This window comes from Megascapheus bottae, unplaced genomic scaffold (assembly GCF_031878675.1).
Source record: "Megascapheus bottae isolate mThoBot1 unplaced genomic scaffold, mThoBot2.hap1 HAP1_SCAFFOLD_45, whole genome shotgun sequence".
Taxonomy (NCBI): domain Eukaryota; kingdom Metazoa; phylum Chordata; class Mammalia; order Rodentia; family Geomyidae; genus Megascapheus; species Megascapheus bottae.
The window spans coordinates 3,069,806-3,083,889 of record NW_028327483.1 but is presented as its reverse complement, the minus strand read 5'-3'; the positions used below and the strand labels follow the sequence as shown (position 1 = coordinate 3,083,889).

The 14,084-nt window shown below is 41.2% G+C and overlaps 1 pseudogene; it reads right to left on the bottom strand.

The window, feature by feature from the left end:
• Positions 1-4,095: 4,095 nt before the first annotated feature.
• On the bottom strand, positions 4,096-4,410 carry LOC150039760 (uncharacterized protein C4orf46 homolog pseudogene; annotated as a pseudogene).
• Positions 4,411-14,084: the final 9,674 nt, after the last annotated feature.

The window sequence follows — 14,084 nt, the reverse complement described above, 5'->3', positions numbered from 1 at the left end:
ATACTATAAAGGCAATTCATTTCAAGGTCAATATACTAACAGAATTAATTTAAAAATACTTTTCCAGAAAAATAATTGACAAAAAAATCCCCGCATCTTTAATAAAAGTAGTTATGACTGAAAAAGTCTTAGGGATGTATGAACTATTTTTCTATTAATGTAAAGGTATCCTAGGGTTGCCTTGAGCACTTGTACTCTACTACATTCATTTACATATGTCCCACCCAATGTTAATGCAGGAAAAAATAATAAAAGTTCTCAAGTGGAACATTTCACAGTATTCAAATATTCAGTATTGTCTTGTGCAGTGACTTGCAATCTATCATTTAACCTGCATAGCCCAAAGGGACATCAATAAAGAGGATATAAACCTGGTTTGAGAATTCCTTAATACTCACATTCTTAAACATTCATGTGAAGAATTTGACCATAATGCTAGAGATACAGGACCTAATAAAAATGTAACATTAAAAAAAAACTGCTCATAGGAGTGGCACAATCCTAACAAACCATCCTCAGCCAAGGCACCAGAAGATTAAAATTTTATGTGACTTCAATAATCTTGGCCTGGAGTTTGACCTAGCGGTACAGTGCTTGCCTATATGCACAAAGACCCAGGTTGGATTCCTTGGTATCACATACATAGGAAAGCCAGAAGTGGTGCTGTGGCTCTAGCCTTGAGAAAGTCCTAGGACTGTGCTCAGGCCCTGAGTTCAACCCCAGGACTGGCAAAAAAAATCTTAACACAAAAAATGCCAAGCTGAGGATACCCCAAAATGTAGATCCATGAAATTTAAAAAACAAAAATTAAGAAGGGATATCAAGGTTTGTGAAGTAATACACATTCTCTCTGGCAAATATAATGTAACACTTTCATTAATTATAATAAGAAAGAAGTAAAAAATTAAATGGCTATGTGTGTTTGCTTGTACTCTGTAGACTTTCGTTAGATTGTGTTGGGAAACACAATAGGAATCATTATAAAAAAAGGTTTCCATATTTGTTGTGGGTTCTTGTACATCACAAGAATATTTTCTGCCAAGTGCTAAAGGCTCATCTCTGGAATCCTAGCTACTCAGGAGGCTGAGATCAGAGGATTATGGTTCAAAGCCAGCCTGGGCAAAGTCCATGAGAATCTTTATGTCCTATTTTCCACTAAATTACCAGAACTGGTGCTATGGTTTAAATTGGGAGAGAACTAGGCTTGAGCTGATGAGCTCAGGGATAGCACCCAGCTCAAGAGTTCATTACCACAGGATGTTCATTGCAGCACTATTTACCTGAGCAAAGATATGAAACCAACCCAGATGCCCCTCAGTTGATGAGCAGATCAACAAAACGTGGTATTTTTACAATGGAATTCTATGCTGCTGTCAGAAAGAATGTCATCGCCCCATTTGTTAGGAAATGGAAGGAATTAGAAAAAATCATATTAAATGAAGGAAGCCAAACTCAAAGGAACATATTCTCAAAGGTTTCCCTCATTTGTCCTAATCAGTAGAAACATTGGGCTCTCCTAGCAGAGATTTACAATAGAACAAAACCTATATACATAAGGCCATATAGAATTATGCTAAATGAAAGGACCTCCAGGATATAGAAACAAAAGCCATATAATGAGTTATGGTTGGGGATTTTTTTGCTTTTGATAATTATTTATTTTTATGCATTTTTAAAAATCACAGATTTCAGAATATACAAGAAAATTAAAGAAAAATATTTGTCTTATACTGAAGCAAACATCTCTTTGGTATAGAAATTAAATCATATATGGCTTTTAGCCAAAAACAAAACAAACAAACAAACAAACAGAAGAATCAGGGCCTAACATGCTAAATAAAACCATTCTTACTATTCTTTGCCCATCCATTTGGACCCTTTTGCAGCTCCATTGTGTGGATTTTGAATATAGTTTTTTGTGTATCAATAGATCTACAAAGACTTAAAATATCACATCAAAGATGCTCAAAAGTCATAAATATATGCTATCACTCTTGACATGATAGATAGCTAAAGTGAAACATGTTTAGTAAGGTCAAATCATACAAAATATTATATCACTTAACACATTAGAAGCAAAGTCTCTTCTGAAGTTATTAAAAAGCAATAACACAGATAATGTAATTCAAACATGAAAACATCAAATGTGGGAAATATTAACTGTGAAGTCAATCAACCTTTAAAGTAAGTTGGGAGCTGGGCTTTGGTTGTTCATCCCTGTATTCTTAGCAATTCAGGAGGCTGAGATCTCAAGATCTCTATTGAAGGCCAGCCCAGATAGGAAAGTCCAAGAGAATCTTATCTTACCAAAAAGGTGGAGCTATGGCTGAAATAGTAGAGCTCTAGCCTTGGGCAAAAAAGCTCAGGGATTATAAGTATGGCCAAGTTTAAGTCCCATGATTATCAGAAAAATAAAATGGCGATAAATGGCATATTTTCTCTAGACATACTTTTATTCTCTGAAGTAAATGCTTTTTCAAAAAGCATCACACAATAGGAAAATTTACTTATCTATTTCAAAAAGTTATCATTATCCAGTGCAGTGGCTCATGCCTGTAATCCTACCTACTTAGGAGGCTGAGATCTGAGGATCACAGTTCAAAGCCAGCCTGGACATGAAAGTCTAAGAGACTTATCTCCAATTAATCACCAGAAATGCAGAAGTAGTGCTGTGGCTACAGGGCTAGGGCAGAAGCCTTGAACTGAAGAGCACAGCAATATCCCCCAAGCACAGAGTTCAAGTCCCTCAACAACAACAACAACAACAAAAAGTTATCAAAATTCAATTCACCCTGCTGGGGATGGTAGTATACATCTGCAGTCCCAGCACTCATGAAGGCTAAGGATAGAGAACCTACAGTATGAGGCTAGCCTTGTCTACATAGTGAGATCCTGTCTCAAAATACACACACACACACACACCTCAAGTTTAATTGGGAGAATTCTTTCCCTTTAGTTCAGATTCACACATCTATTTTAAGGAAAATGATCTTAACCTTTATCCCCAAAAAAAGAGGGGGGAAGATTTTAATCATGTTTGCCAATTGTTTTACTCAACAAAAAATTGGGGAGTGTCAGGTGACAGTGTCAGGTGCTATAGGTCTGGAAGTCATAAACTTGTCTCTGCTTCCAAAGAACTGGGAGCTGATTAACATGGGCAAATTTAGTCCTATAGCTTGAGTTGTAACATGATCCTTTTTTTCTTTTTTTTCATATATTTTTATTGTAAGTATTAGAAGTGTTACATTATATTCACCAAATAGAAGGTGCATTACTTCACAAATATTGATACTTTTCCCATGTCTTGGTCTCCATTTCCCTCACCCCACCTATGCCCCTCATCTTGTTTTCCCCCATTCCCTATCCGATTTCAAATAACCAAATACCCATATATACAATATATCAGATAACAAGGTAAAATACTGTAACAATATGAGACAATCAAGGGACAGCAAAAGAGATGAGAGATAACATAATACATTAAGGACAACAACCACTCACATGGCTTTTGTCTCTATATCCTAGAGGTCCCTTCATTTATTTTTTTTCATGTATTTTTATTGTAATTAATAGAAGGGTTACATAACATGATCTTCTGACATGCACCATCTTTCAAAACAATTACCTGGTCATACTAAGGCACTGTTAAAATTATCTGTTGAGAGAAATCACTTTTGTAAAGGAATCTCAAATGTTTAAAGAACAGAAAGTAAGGACAAACACATCTGTGTTAACATAAAAAAATCACATCAGGGCTGGGAGTTTGGCCTAGTGGTAGAGTGCTTGTCTAGCATGCATGAAGACCCGGGTTCGATTCCTCGGTACTATATACATAGAGAAAAAGAAAGCCAGGAGTGGTGCTGAGGCTCAAGTGGTAGAGATCTAGACTTGAGAAAGTCCAAGGACAATGCTCAAGCCCTGAGCTCAAGCCCAGGACTGGCAAAAAAAAAATATATCACGTCAATAGTATGCTTTCTCAAAGGTGTAGAAAAAGAAGAAAAAATTTTATTCTGAGTACACAGAAATGCTGAAGATTGTCCTATATATGTGGTACATGTGCAAATCCATATGAGAAGGTGAATTATACAGTCATAGTCAGTTGCCGGGTTTCAGAGAATCATACCATCTTTCAAGAGTTCTCTACACGTCCTAAGGAAGCGTGCATTTTCTGTACATTTAAGGGCAATCTCTTCCACTTGAGCTGATACTGCAGATGGGGCCTCAAGAAGTTTGGTTAATGAAAACGATGGATCTCCGGTCTGCTGTGCCACCACCTCCAGGGGGTCCACCACTCCAACTCGGAGCCCTCCATCCCACACTCACGCAGGAGGAAAATGCGTCCAAAGACAAAGGAGAAGAAGGATGTGACAGAGGCAGTGAGCAAACGTGAAGCTCCTCAGCTGATGCCATGGGGAAAGGACTGGCACCAAGGTGTGGGACCCAAGCAGCCAAACCACCACTGACTGTCTTTCCAATGATTGTCTTTAATCTACTATGTTATCTCTCATCTCTTTTGCTGTCCCTTTGTTATCTCATATTATGACAGTATTTCACCTGGTAATCTGATATATTGTATATATGCATATTTGGTTATTTGAAGTCAGAAAGGGAAGAGAGGAAAACAAGATGAAGGGCAGGGGTGGGGGAGGGAAATGGGGACCAAGACATGAGAAAGGGTATCAATGTTTGTGAAGTAATGCACCTTCTATCTGGTGATTATAATGTAACCCTAACATATGAAAAAAAAGACACCCTGCAGATTGAGTGGAGGCTTTTGGACTTATAGATAAGTAAAAGACCTAGTATCCGGATTGTACAAAGAAATCAAGAAATCAAAGAGGCTAAGAGTTAACTACCCAGTTAACAAAGCCAAGTAGAGACTACTTTGTGTATGTGTGTGTGTGGGGGGCTTGAACTCTGGGCTTGGGAGCTGTCCCATCAAAAGCAGCACCTTGCTCACTTGAGCACAGCTAGCACCCATTACCTCCCAATAACCCTACCAGGGTACTTTCTCACCTGGGGTAAGCTGGGGAGGAGTGGGATGCACCATTGCCTCCCAGGAAGTGGGAGATCTGATGTTTGCAGTCACCAAGTCACACCCAGATAGACTGGAACATTCCACAAGAAGGTAAATGTATAACTTACTATGTGGAGAAGAAAGAATTAATGGTGCCCAACATTGGCGCTGGCCTAGGTGATTCCGCATTCCTCCCCTCCCCCGCCAGCTAGTTGGTGGTAGCTTCCAATTCACCGTAAGTGAGCAGCAGAAGTGCAGTGGAAGTGGCGGGAGTCGGGGCTTAGCTTCTGCTACTATCATCATTCCCCTGGTCCCACATGTGTACCTGCTCCACCCTGGCCAGCTGGGATTGGGGGCCTTGCTGGATCCTGCGGTTGCTCAGGTGAGTGACTTGGCGCCTTGAGGCCATGGACTCTGCATTCACTTCCCGAGCAATGCTTTTACTTCAAACCTGCATCTCATTCTTCTTATGTCTGTGTCCTCAGAGACGACTCTGGAAGGGTCAGCGCTTCTTCCCATTATTATTATTTTGTTGTTGTTTTGTTGTTGTTGTTGTTGCTGCTGTTATTATTAATGCCAGATGGAGTTAATTGAGGCACCTAGGACAGAGATTTATCCACTCGACAGAGTTAGAATTAGAACCCAGGGCCCTTGAAAACCAATCCAAAACTGTTGCTTCAAATTTCCAGACTTTAGTCTTCTTTTTTCTGTTGCCCATTCCTGTCCCCTGACCTCAAGCATTCTCATTCTGGGAATCACCCTATCTGCATGTTTTTATCCAGGGTGTGATGCCTTGGGTAGGACTAGTTCCCTCTTTAACTCTGCTCCCCACCATCACCTCCACCTACTGATTCAGGTATTTCTTCTCAGGCAGAATCTTTTACAATTTACCTGCTCCCCTCACCCTGTGTAGCTTTCCTCTTACTATTTCTTTGTCGAGTCCTGTGTATTCCTTGAAGGAGTGAGTGCTATGTTTTTCTTGGATCTTCAGGTCCCTTGGATGGAGTGAAAGATGAATTTTTGGTTCCTGAGGAACTTGTCACTTTTGACTCTCCAGGAATAGAGGTGTCCCAGTGGAGGGATCCCCCAAAATGTTTCAGAGTTTCAGTTCCCTGAGGGTAGAAGGCCCCATGCTTTCCTTCCCTCCTCTGAACTGATGTGACATGGTTGGTTTTGTTTGTTTTGTTGCCACATCTGGGCAATGAACTGAGGGCCTGAACACTGTCCTTTGGCTTTTTCAAGGATAGAGCTCTATCACCTGAGCCACAGCACCACTGCAAGGTTTTCTATTTATGTGGTAGTGAGGAATTGGAGTACTCTCCCAAACTCCTGGCCCCAGGACATGGTATTTCTTGTACTACAAACTGATCGTGATCACATGGTCATGGTCAGAATTGTGCCTCTTTGAAACTCACTCATGAACCTGCACATGTGTACATGCATTTGTACTAAATTACGATTTTTTTCCCTTCATGTGTGTATGAGTATTCAGACCCTGGGTCTTGAGCTTAGGACCTGTGCACTGCCCTTTAGAAATTTTCACTCCCGGCTGGCACCCAACTTCTGGCTTTTTGGTGGTTCATTGCAGAGAAAATCTTCACCAACCAAACAACGGACAAAGGCCTCATATCTAAAATATATCAACAACTCAAAAAATTGAATCACTTCAAAACTAACCTCCAAAGTAACAACCATCCCATTAAAAAATGGGCCAAAGACTTAAAGAGAGTCTTCTCTGAAGAAGAAACAAAAATGGCCTATAGACACATGAAGAAATGCTCAACATCTCTGGTCATAAAAGAAATGCAAATCAAAACAACTCTAAGATTCCACCTCACTCCAGTTAGAATGGCCAGGATCAGGAAAACGAATGACAACAGATGCTGGAGGGGATGTGGCCAGGAGGGATCACTACTACACTGCTGGTGGGAGTGCAAACTCGTTCAACCACTATGGAAAGCAGTGTGGCAGTGCCTCAAAAGGCTAAACATAGAACTCCCCTATGACCCAGCAATTCCACTAATTGGCATTTATCCAACCATCCAGAAACAAGGACATACTAAATCCACTAGCACAACATTGTTCATTGCAGCACTATTCACCATAGCAAAGATATGGAACCAACCTAGATGTCCCTCAGTTGATGAGTGGATCAACAAGTTGTGGTATTTGTACACAATGGAATTCTATGCTGCTGTCAGAAAGAATGACATCGCCCCATTTGTTAGGAAATGGAAAGACTTAGAAAAAATCATATTAAGTGAAGTAAGCCAGACTCAAAGGAACTTAGGTTCAAGGGTCTCCCTCATTCGTCATAATCAGTAGAAACCTTGGGCTCTACTAGCAGAGATCTGCAATAGAGCAAAATCTTGAAACATAAGGCCATATAATGTGAAGCTAATTGAAAGGACCTCCAGGATATTGAAACAAAAGCCATATAATGAATGCTTGTTGTCCTTAATGTACTATGTTGTCTCTCATCTCCTTTGCTGTCCCTTGGTTAACTCATATTGTTATAGTATCTCACTTTGTTATCTGATATATTGAATTTATTTGTATTTGGATATTTGAAATTTGATAGGAAAGGGGGGAAAACCAAGACGGGTGAGGGGTGTGGGGGGGGAGGGAAATGGGTACCAAAACATGTGAAAGGGTATCAATGTATGTGAATTAATGCACCTTCTATCTGGCAAATATCATGTAACCCTTTTACTAATTACAATAAAAAAAAGTCTTACAGCATTAATTTTCTGGGCAGGCTTAGAACCAGGATTTTCAGATTTCAGTCCCTTGTGTGAACCACTGGCACCTGGCTTGGACAAACATTTTCCTGCTCCATCACATCACTCCAAATCTCCCATCTTCTGGTGAGTATATGGCATGCTGGAATTGCTTTGTACAGTGGGACATTTCAGATTTGTTTATGGGGTTATGTATCAGGGTCCGACTTGACTGATTATTGGCTGTCCTGAAAGGAAGAGCCTGACTTTGAGGTTGATGGTTTTCTTTTCTCCTCAGTATCTGTTATCTCTTTTGGTATCTTGAGCACTGAGGGTTCTTTGTCTCAGAGCTAATCAGTGGGGGGGGGTAACAATACTTCCTAGTTGTTGCAAACTGTCAGGAGGAGTCAGCTTGATCTTTATGCATATTTTTTTGATTCATGGGGTTTAGTCTCTGGACCTAGGCACTGTCCCTGGGCTCTTGAGCTCAAGGCTACCACCCTACCCCAGAGCCTGGGGTTGTCCCTGAGCTCTTCAACTCAAGGCTACCACCTTACCTCTGGAGCCACAGTCCCACTTCTGGTTTTCTAGTGCTTAATTAAAGATGAGTCTCACAGTCTGTACCCTAGGCTGACAGAGATCTCAACCTCCTGAGTATCTAGGATTACAGGCATGAGCCCCCACACTCAACTTTATGGTAGATCTTTACTGTTCAGAAACTGAAGAACATTATAACACTTCTTTCCTAAACCCAAGGTTCAGATCCTTATAGCCAGCCCGACCTTTCTCCCCCCTATATCTTGTGTGTGTTTCTATCTTGAAATCTCTTTCCTCAAGGGGTCTGGATGCCAGGACTGTATCCTCAGCTCTGCTGTTGATTTGCTGCGAATGTTCATCATCAATCATCTCTGTCTCTGGATGTGAATTTCTCTATCTGTAGACTATGATTAATGGAGAGAAGAGCCATTAGTGCCCAGGCTGGCTTTGATCCTTGATCCACAGATCTTAGCCTCCTGAGTAGCAAGGACTATGGGTGCAAGTGTTCTTTCCCAACTCCAATTCATTTTTTTTGCCAGTCCTGGGCCTTGAATTTGAGGCCTGAGCACTGTCTTTGGACTTTCTCAATGGCAAGAGCTCTATCACTTGAGCCTCAGCACCATTTCCAGCTTTTTTCTATGTAAGTGGTATCGAGGAATTGAACCTAGGTCTTCGTTCATGCTAGGCAAGCACTCTTCCACTAAGCCAGACTCCCGGCCCCCTAGTTAATATTTTTGATCGGCTTTTTTGGCTTACAGATGGAACCATGTGAGCCACATCTTCTGTTTTAGGTTCTTTGTAGTTTTATTTTTTTGTGTTAAGTAGAGATGAGTTATAGACTGGGCTGGGGATGTGGTTTAGTGATAGAGTGCTTGCCTAGCATACATGAAGCCCTGGTTTCAGTTTCCCAATACCACATAAACAGAAAAGGCTAGAAGTGACACTGTGACCTGAGAGCCAGACCCTGAGTTCAAGACCCAGGAATGGCTCATGCCTGTAATCCTAGCTACCCAGGAAGCTAAGAGGTGAGGATCACTGTTCACAGCCAGCCTGAGCAGGAAAGTCTATGAGACTGTTGTGTCTAATTAGCTACCAAAAATCCAGAAGTGGAGCTGTGGCTCAAGTGGTAAAGCACTAGCCTTGAGTAAAAATACCTAGGTTCAAGTCACTGAGTCAGCAGTCCTGAGTTCAAGTCCTACTGTCCACCACCAGCACAAAAATTAAAAAAAAAGAGACCAAGTGACTACTTATCTATGGGCCTACAACACTTGTGAGCATATTATCATTTGTGAGTACATTTATGTACATGCCTGCCTTATTTTCCAGAACATGGTAGACTTACACTTTTCTGTTCTTTCCCAGGATCAGCACAGTAATGTGATTACAACACCATAGCTGAATATGCTATGGGTCAATGTGAAAGTCACTGTGTTCCTTTCCCTTTCCTACAGTGATCTTGGAAGCGTGTCAGAGTAGAGACTCCACCTGGTGGCCTCTGTTCCTCACAGGAAGAACAGAATCACCTACTAAGTCACCTTGAACACATGTTGTGAGTAGAAATAAGATGATGCTGTTTGTTGCTGCAGTATTCCTTGACTGGTACTGACTCATCCTGGCAGAACCCTTCTCTGGTGGTACTTTAGGGGTCTCAGAGTCTGTCAGCACAGAATAGGTACTGAAAATCTCACCTGCTGTCCTTCACTAAAACCTTACTACAAGCACCCAGAGTATGAGTCAGTGGCTCATGCCTGTGACCTTAGGTACTTAGTATGTTAGCAGTTTGAGGATTAGGGATCAATGAAATTCCAAGGTAGGATAATTGTTTAGACTCTTATCTCCTAAAGCTAGATGCTAGGCAGAGCAGTGTTGCATGCCTGTAACCTATTCAGGAGGTTGAGATCTGAGCATCCAAGTTCAAAGCAATCTTGGGTATAAAAGCAGCTGATAACTCTTATATCCAACTAACATCCAGAAAAGAGAAGCACTCTTGGCTCAAGGTTAGGGCTGTAGCCTGCAGCTGAAATGATCAGGGACAATGCTCAGGCCCAGGAGTAGGGCAATAGCCTTAAACTGAAGAGCCTAGGCACAACACCTTGCATGAGTTCAAACCCCATAACCCATAAAAAAAGATGCAGATATGATCTGTGGCTCATGTGGTAGATTGCCAGCCTTGAACAAAAAACCTCAGTGACAATACCCAGGCTCTAAGGTCAAGTTCTAGCACTGGGGAACACACAGACACTAGTAGCCTAGGACCTGAGTTCTTTCCTCTGTCCATGTAACATGCAACACATGATGCCCAAGAGACAAACAGGATAGAGGGATTCTGGGTGTGTGTCTGTATGTCCGTGTCTGTCTTATGTGTTGTTGATATGGGAGGGCTTGAACTCATAGTCTGGGTACTGTCCTTAAGATTTCATTCTCAAGGTTGGTACACTCTACCATTTCTGGCTCCGTAGTGGTTTATTAGAGTCTACCTGATCTTTCTGTCCAGGCTGGCTTTGAATTCCAGTCCTTAAATCTCAGCTTTTTCTCTAGCTAAGATTATAATCATTGGCACTAAGGCATAGATTCTCAACCCTTGTAGGTAAATCTGTTTTATGTGAAACTTAGTTTACTCAGTGTGAACTGGTTTTAATTACCCTAGGGCAGACGAGGCATGTATTCCTTCTTCACAGTGCCTGGCTGGTGCTTCACGACAACACTAGCTACCTCTGCCTGTGATACAAGTTTTTTGGGTTTTTTTTTGTCCAGTCCTGAAGCTTGAACTCAGGACCCGACCACTGTCCTTGGGCTTTCACAAGGCTAGAGCTCTAGCCCTTGAGCCACTGAACCAGTTCTGGCTTTTTCTATGTATGTGGTACTGAGGAATTGAACCCAGGTCTTCTGCATGCTAGCACTCTATAACTAGGCCAAACTCCCAACCTGATTAAAGTTTTGGAAAAGAAAACTAAGCCAGGGCCAGGAGTTTGGCCTAGTGGTACAGTGTTTGTTTAACATTCAGGAACACCTGAATGTGTTCAGGTGATTCCTTGGTACCATATACATAGAAAAAAGCTGGAAGTGGTGCTAAGATTCAAGTGGTAGAGCTTTACTCTTGAGAAAGTCCAAGGACAGTGCTCATGCAATGAGCTTAAGCACAGAACTGTCAAAAACAAAACAAAGAAAGAAAGAAACTAGGCCAGGTGTTGGTGGCTCACACATGTTGTCCTTGCCACTCAGGAGGCTGACTGACATCTGAGGATTGGGGTTTAAAGCCAGCCTTGACAGTAGGACTGTGACATTTCTATCTCTAATTAACTTCATAAACGTTGGAAATGAAGCTATGACTGAAGCGGTAGAATTCCAGATTCCAGTCCAACAAAATAGCTGAGGAATAGCATCCAGGCCCTGATTTCATGCCCTAGTGCTAGCACAAAATGAAAGAAAGAGCCAGGCTTTTTAATAAAATGTGTTGTATTAAGTAGAAATCTCTATGGAAAGAGAAAATTTAAAAATATTAATCTCAGCTGGGTGCCGTGGCTCACACCTGTAATCCTAGCTACTCTTCAGGCTGAGAACTAAAGATCAGGGTTCAAAGGCATCCCAGGCACCAAACGACCTGAGACTTTTCAATCTCCAGTTAACCTCTAGAAAATGGAATGTGTGGCTTGACACAAGTGTAGAGCAGTCACCTTGAGCTGCAATGCTCAGTGTCCAGGCCAAGTTCAAGGCCCATGATGCACACACACACACAAAGAAGACATAGAAATAAAAGGGGGAGCCAGTGAATGATCTGGACTTCAGTGGCTCACACCTATGATTCTATTCAGAAATGCAGAGGTTAAGCTGCGCAGCTCAAAGTGGTAGAGAGCTAGCCTTGATCAAGAAAGCTCATGGACAGGGCCCTGACCCTGTGTTCAAGTCCATGACTGACATAAAGAGAGGGAGGATTGGGAAGGAAAGAACTGGTTCTTTCCAAGAGTTGAGTAAAGTAGAAGGTGCTAGGTATGTGGGAACCCTCTGAGAGCAAGGAGGGAAAGTGAGTTCTTTAACTCAGTTCTTGGCTGGTGATGAAGGTTAGATTCCACCTGTAGAGCCCCTACTCTGCCTTAGTTCTCATCTACTTAATTCTCCACAGGCCCTGGGAAGGAGGTGCTGGGCTCTGCATCATTTGTAAAGGCTAGGAAACTGAGGACATCAAAGACCTCTCCTGGCCAGAAGAGGCAAAGATGGGGTGTCCATTTCCTGGAATTGGAGCCTTTCCATGTCCTTCCTAAAATCTTCCAGTCTGATCTTTCTCCCATGCTATCTTCTGGTGGTCTTCCTTACACCATTAGTATAAATAATAAGTTCAGTGAAATAACAGGATATAATATTTATATAAAATAATAATTGGAGCTGGGGGTTTGGCCTAGTGGTAGAGTACTTGCCTAGCATGCCTGAAGACCCAGGATCGATTCTTTGATCCCACATACATAGAAAAAAGCCAGAAGTGGTTCTGTGACTCAAATGGTAGAGCTTGAGAAAACCCAAGGACAGTCCTCATGCCCTGAGCCCAAACTCAGGAGTGGCAAAGATAATAATAATAATAATAATAATAATAATAATAATAATAATAGTAATAATTGAGCTTTTGTGAGAAATGAACAAGTTAAAAATAATGTATGGAGTCAATTCTATGTATACTAGAATAAGAAATAAAACATTGAGAAATAAATGTATAAATAATGTAACATTGGACAATGCAAACTAGACTGCACAGCTAGGCTTGAAAGCACCCCATTTTTACCTGATCTTATCTCCTTGCTACTGAGGAATTTACTTTTCCAAAAAGGCAGTTTTCTATTTTCCTTCATATTATTTTAGGTGCTCTCAACTAGAAATCTACACATCCAAATATGCCCTACAATCTCCATTTTCATGAGGAATAGCTTAAGTCCACTAAATAGGCAGAACCCATACCCTGGATGACTGTATAGCAGGCATAAAAATTCCCTACTGACCTTCCAATCATGCTGAATGAAACATTCACAATAAACCTTTAAGAGCAAAGCAGGGCATCTCATGTAAAAAGGAGGAAGACAGGATCTCTTCCACAGGCTAATGGATAAGGTCTGGGAAGACAAGTCTGAGGTCCTCTTGAAAAGCAATGGAGTGGGTAGCAGTGATGTACCATGCTCTAAGAAACCCCTGTATGGAAACTTTTCACTAGTTAGCTAAAGAAATTATTAACTGTGAGCTGTGCTCACAGTCAATTCCCAAGCTGTGAGTTCAAGCCACAGCACCAATAGCACAAAACAATACAACAAAAAAACACAACAAAAAACAACAACAAAAAACCCTTAGAGGAAAGGCAGAATTCAAAAACTAGTAACCAAAGAGTCCTTAACATTTTATATATGGAATTTGGGAGTGTCTAAGAAATTCATTGTTAGATTTTGAGAAATCTAAATTGACACAAGGATTGTGCCTTATATGTACTTAACAATCCTGTGATTTTATTTCACTGTATACATTAATTGCACATGAGAGCAGTGGAAAAAAGACCAGGAATTTAGTTTAGTTGCTGCAAATACTTTTTTTTTCTTCCACCTTTTGGACATGGGGCTTGAACTGTGGGCCTGGATGCTGTCCTTGAGCTTTTCAATTCCAGGCTTGTGCCCCACCACTTTGAGCCAGTGTCACTTCTGGTTTTTTAGTGGTTAAAAAGAGATGAGTCTCCTGGATTTCCATGCTCAGGCTGGCATTGAACCGTGATCCTTATATCTCAGTTTCCCTCATGAGTAACTAGAATTATAGATGTGAGCCATCGCACCTGCCATGCAAAA